We start from the raw sequence: 6,553 nt of genomic DNA on the forward strand, positions 1-6,553 counted from the left end.
TTCTGGGTTGGGTTGTGGTGATACTGTGGGGTTTCTCCTAGAACATCATACAGGAAGTAGGGACAACTCTTAAAGCATTTACTATTTTTCATGTTTTTTTTTTCATGCTGGGAATAATCAAGACCATCAAGTAAGACCTCATGTCCCTTTCCCTCTTTTTTAGTGTGTTATCTATTTCTTCCTGCCTTCTCTCAAAACTGTTCATGTCCAGTGGGAGAAGGTGATGACTTCTAATATAGAAGCACGACTTGTTGATTTTTAAGAAAGGGACTAATAGGTGGTGGTGCATGCCTTTAATACCAGCACACCAAAGACAGAGGCAGTTGAATCTCTAAGTTTGAGGTCAGCCTGGTCAATAGAGTGAGTTCCAGGACAGCCAGAGCTGCACAGAAAACCCATGTCTCAAAAAACAAAATAAGACAAAACCAGAAACCAAACCAAACCAAACACCCCACCCCCAAGCCAAACCAAAATGACAACATCACAAAACAAAACTAAAAAAAAAAAAAAAAAAAAAAAAAGACTAAATTGGAATATCCAATTTGAAAAAAATAAGTAAAATATAAACTAAACAAACGAATGAAATAAAACCAGCTGGCCATTGTGAAACTTAATAATCCTAGCTCTTGGAAGGCCAAAATAGGAGAATCGTAAGTTTTAGGCCAGCTTAGGGTACATAACAACCAAAACCCTTTCTCAAAACCAAATGCCCAAATTCCAAAACACAAATACAACAAACAAACAAAATATGAAAAAAAAGACAAAATAAAATATGAAAAAGAAAGCCCTAATTTCAACGCTGGCTCTGGCGTCCTTTCATTCTTTGAAATTTACTTGTCCTTAGCGAGAATGCGGTTGCTCTATATAAAAGGTGATGACGATGGTGGAAATGTTACTTCCTTAGAGACATGTGAGGACCAGTTGCAATGAAGTATTAGTGGGTTGGCACAGTGCTCCGAAGCCTCCTCAAGATGAGCAATAGGGGTTCTTTGAGCTCAGGGTTTGGAGATGGTATGACGGGAAATGTAACAAGATACTGCTCTTGAAAAAAAGAAAAAGAAAAAGGTCACAGCAGAGCCACCACAGCAGGCTTAATAAAGAGACGTGTCACTGTGAGGGACCCTTCCAGTTCATGATCTCCACCTTTCTCTTCCATCCTCCCTATGCTATAAGAGACACTACTCAGACCCCATTATGAGTCAACCCTTTGATATTTTTCTCTTTTCTAGGTATGTGCTAGATCCCTTTTCTAGTTCCAAAAATCCGTAATTTTTAATTAAAACTTTATGATAAAGAACTTGCAAATAAAAATATCACTTGGTGAAATTCACAAGACCAACATATTTCCTGTTACTGAAGTTCTGCAAGGCCAGAGCAACCATTTTGATGGTGTGGGGCCACACATGGCATTTTACACTATCAAACTATATCTTTATGAATTATCCACCACCAAAAATGAAAAAATCCATGGCAGACTTGGAGCTAGAAAAACAGTAGCTTTCTAGCCCCTGGAAGTCTGTATTTTCTCTTCTTTTTCTTTTCTGTAGCCCTGATTGGACTCAAATATGACCAGTAGCTGCTCCTGTCTCTTCCTCCTCCCCTTCTATTACTTTTGGTTGAGTGTATTTTTCACTTGAATTATTTTAAGTTCTTTTGATTTTCATTCCATTTTGTCTGACTGTTCTGTTCTCTAGTTCCATTTTCCCACATCTATTCTGTATTTTGAACACTGTATTTTGGTTTTTAAAATTAATCTGTTTTGAACCACAGTAGTTATTGTTTTATACACTTTTATTGTTCTGTAATATTGTCTCTGAGATTTATTTTGTGATTTTATTTCATAAATAGTTGCTGCATGGGTTTTTAAAAATTCTTAGATGTTGAGCCAGTAAGATAGCTCAGTGTATAAAAGGTACTGGCCTCCAAGCCTGATAACTTGAGCTTCATCACCGGGACTCACACGATGGGAGGAAAGAACTTATTCTAGCAAGTGATCTCTTACCTTTCATATGCACAGAGTGGTACCATGTACACACAAACATACACACATATGCATGCACACACATGCACACATGTATGTTATGACATGCACACACTCACATACAAACACACATGAAAACACATTCTTAGCTCTATTTTTTGGTGATGGTTTATATCTGCTCCCTGTTGCCTTCATGAATGATATTTATACATTGTTTGCTTTTCTCATTCTTTTCATCATCTGGTGTTCAAATTACTGCAATGTGCAATCTCTATGGGACAATACCTATGTTGGAGAAGGGTGTGTTCTCTCTTAAACATTTATTTATCTGTGGTGTTTGCTTGGAGAAGGGAACCCACATTTTCCTGTTAGCAGGAATGACTCAGGATATGCAGAAATATTTCCTACAAATTGGACACTCAGTATTGTACCAGGCAGATGTCATGAGTCCAATCTGCATTTCATTAAGAGCTCAGGCAACCTACACACACTTTGAAGCTTGAAACTTGCTGCCCCATTATACAGATTACATCTTCAGACTGCAGATGAGTTTTTTTTTTCCCTTCTTTGCTCTCCTGCTGTCAGAACACTGGAGCTCACAGAACACAAGGTCTCACCCAGGCTTCCCTGAAACTACAGCAGAGTTGAGTGATCACACCTACTTTCTCTCTTCTGTCAAAACAGGTCTAAGGAAACCTTCATTATCATCTTGCCATAAAGTTCTCCTTTGTTGGAACAATAGGGCCATGGCTTTTGTCCTCTAGAGCATAGCATTGCAATGTTATGTGTGCATGAGATGTAGGAGTAGAAGCTCTGCTGTCATACTCACAGGGATTTCCCAGACCAGAGAGTTAGATTGATACAAGTTAGTTTTTAGGGGTAAGAAATAAAGAAATAGGAAGCACAGCCAGTCATACTGGTTTGGACCAGCAATGGTGAATTGTGATTATGTGAGAGGCTTAATGGATGATGACTGATTTTTAACAAACTCTGTGTTGAATCCTCATCATGTTAATGCTTCATCCTTGAGAACAAGAATGCTGCATCTTTCCCTTGAGGATTCCATCTCCTGCTTTTGAGGATCAACAGGAAGATTAGAATGACCTTGTACCTGCTGTCTTTCAAGTGCATTTAATTTCAATAATCAACATACAAGAACAGTTTATTTTAACCCTTCTGAGAATTTCCTATACTAACAGTAAGACTTCTGTATTTGTGCCACACCTTGGAGGTGTGAGTGTCTGTGGTAGGGTCTAGTAATGTTCTTCTCTACAGGCCGTCTGGGTTTATGAAGCTGATGACAAAGGTGTAACACACTGAGAACCCACCTTAGGGACCAAAGTTCTTGTCTTTGTCTAAGTTGGCCTTGATGCATCTTTTCTGAATTCCCTCCCCCAATTCTATGATCTCACTGAATCTCTCATATAGTAAATTATGCCCTGATTTTTAAAATATGAAGTTTAGATTCCAGTTTCTCATTCATTTGTTTTTTGTGCACTTTTCAGGAGGCCTCTCCCCTCTGCCCCCCTGCTTTGTCTTTCTCTGTGTATTTTTCAGTTAGGGTTTCATTGTGTAGTCCTGGCTGACCTGGGACTTTGAAATCCTCCTGTCTCTAGAATGCTGGAATTACAGATGTAATTCCACTTGCCCTTTCCATTAAAAACATCTGAATTTCATTTTCTGGCTCACAAACCTTGATTTTATCACAAAATAAACTTCAGCAGGAAATGCATTAAATACAAATTACTTCTCAAGAGTCTTCCCACTATCATTTCCACGTCTGTTTCTAGGAGTAGTCCTGCTGACCTCATTCATGAATATTCCCTCTGACATTTCCTATGCTCTAAAAACACGGGCATTTGTATGTGCTAATTGTGTTAATTGTTTTTTTTTTTTTCCTACAAAATGAGGTTAAGTATTCATGTCTTATTCTTAGTTTTTTGTTTTTTCTCCTACAACTTTAGTTTTCCTTTTTGAGTTTTGACTTGGTGCAGTTTAAATGGAATAATGGTTCCATATAATTCCCATGATTTTGGAACATATTAATTCTCATATTGAACACCACACAGTAAATATAATTGTATCTTTGTATATCAGTAGTTTATAGAATGGCTTCAAAGGGTTAAGAGGTCATAGCAGAATTCAAAAGGTTTCAGAAGTAAGTGGATAGAAATGTAGGTAGAGCCTATATTGATAAGATAAAGACCAAGACAGAACTATAGATAAAAAAACAGCAGAGAGTCTGAGTGTCACAGGTTTAAGAGTGAAGCTATGGACTTGAGCTAAGCTACACAGGGGAAAAGGGAAGAAGAAGACCAGATGTGGGTGGGTGGGTGCTGGGTCCAGGGGCACAAACAGGATGGCCAGCATACAGTGGTTAAACAGACTCCTACAGCATCATTGACTGAACTGAACAAACCCTTGGGAAAGTATGGCGTTCTCTGTCAGTGGGTCCTTGAAGCACAAACTGGATGGTCTGATGACAGGATAGTGGGGGCACCTCTATCACAGTTCTACCTGTCCATTGTGGGGTACAGGTGAGGGAATTATGACCATTTCTTGATCTTGTTTGTCTGGTATCTACTGAGACTGATTTCCTTATATATTTAAATATATTCATGTGACTCTACAACATCAATTCACCTGGATAAATTTATAGACTGGCATCTTTTCTACTCCCAGGAATATAATTTATCAGACTGTGCTATGTGGCTGGTTCCATTTACACATGAACAAGGTGAATAGTCAAGCCCCATCCTCAAAATGGAGTAGAATGCTGCTTGTCGAATAGAATCTTATCCCGAACTCACAGGAATACATGTCTGTATAGGCCAAGTACAGTCTGAGAATCCACTGCCTTATACAATATGAAGCAACTTAAGTAGATTAGCTTGATCTCCACAGGTATATTGAAGTAGGAACAATGGAAGTCTATGTTTGGCAGTACTTCCTGTCCCTGAGTCATGCCTGGGCATGTTATGCTACTACAGGGACTGGCTTAGAAGTCTGTGTCTGTGCTCTCAGAATGTATTCTGAGAATGAAAACTTTAACCTTCAAATCAGATCAGAGAGAACTCATATCTGCTTGTCACCCACAATCTCATTGTTGCAGAAAGGGAAAATGTTCTTCGAAAGAAAACTCCTCCCCAAAATCAGAGGTGGGAAAATGAGAACTTAGGTGAGCAACCCTTCAAGTCTGGCAAGGCCCCATCTGCAGGCTTATGTAATTCTGAGCTCTCGGGGGTCGGGGTGGGGGAAGGGATTAAACAGTCTTTGACAGATCTAGCCAGCATAGACCAAATCCTGAGTCCCTGGTTTATATATGCCCTATGAAATTAATAACAGTATTTTTCTTTTACAGAGAAAGCGACAAAAACATAGAAGTTCAGCTCAAAGCCAGTTAAGTCAGTCAAGAGTTTATGTCTGAGCTCAATTGTAATAGTATTTTTTTTCCTAAAGCATTTCAGTTATTTCATTGTCTTCTAGAATGGGTGTATGTTCTGGTTGTGGGGACAGACAGCCTCCCTACCCAGCATCTTATAGCTACCTGCTTTTCTTCCCACCATTGCATGGACTGAGAATTCTGTCCAAGCAAATCCTCTTTCTCTAGGCCACACTTTCACTTCCTCCTCTCTCCTTCCATGTTATGCAGTATTCATTTAGCCTCTGATTATAAGTTCCTAGTGGGAGATGTCATGAGGAGGTCAAGTCTCTCATGTAAGAGGTGTTTATTCCCTGGGGACATTTGAAGAGTAATTACCAAGCATGTTCTCTTGAGCTTTATCACCTGAGAGGCCACGTGAAAGTCTCTTGGGCCATCATATCAAATATGAGAAGATCTAGTCCAGGTTCTTCAAGGGGGGATTCTTTAAAACACATGACTTGATAGTGTAGTGTGAAAGTTTTAGGAACTGTCATGAGATGATAGAGCACAGCCTCTGCTGGTGTTGTGTGCCTGTTAGAGGGCTTCCTTCACAGTTCTTGTCACTGGAGATGCTGTGAAAGGGAGATACCTCGGCACTCAGGCATCACTAGGCATGGCAAGACATCTGGATCAAGAGATGTTTTGTTTTGATGCCTGCTGATTTCTTCTTGTTTCTTTTTTTGAGAAGAACAGACAACGACTTCAGGAATAAATACTTCACATGTGCCAACCATCAAATCCTAGAAAATTCTGACTGGTGTACTAGGTCAGTGAGTCCAACACCTTTCTCCATGCACAAGGTGAAGCTTAAAGGGAAGAGAGCTTGCCTCATCCTACCTGTTAGACTATGTGAAGGTGTCTGTAATAATTGAGAAAGCATTCATGGTCAGTTCATCTGAACCCTCATGGTAGTTTTTTTGCTTTTAGCTTCTCAATATGTTTTTTTTTTTCATTTTCTTATAGTAATTTTATGCACTCATGAAGAACAGAGTCAAATGCCAGTAGTTTTATACAGTGCGTGATGATCACATCAGGGTGGTTGGCATTTCTGTCATCTCGGACATTTATCTTTCCAGTACTTTTATACAGTGCGTGATGATCACATCAGGGCGGTTGGCATTTCTGTCATCTCGGACATTTATCTTTCC

The sequence above is a fragment of the Psammomys obesus genome, unplaced genomic scaffold (assembly GCF_907164565.1).
Source record: "Psammomys obesus unplaced genomic scaffold, mPsaObe1.curated_primary_1811, whole genome shotgun sequence".
NCBI lineage: Eukaryota > Metazoa > Chordata > Mammalia > Rodentia > Muridae > Psammomys > Psammomys obesus.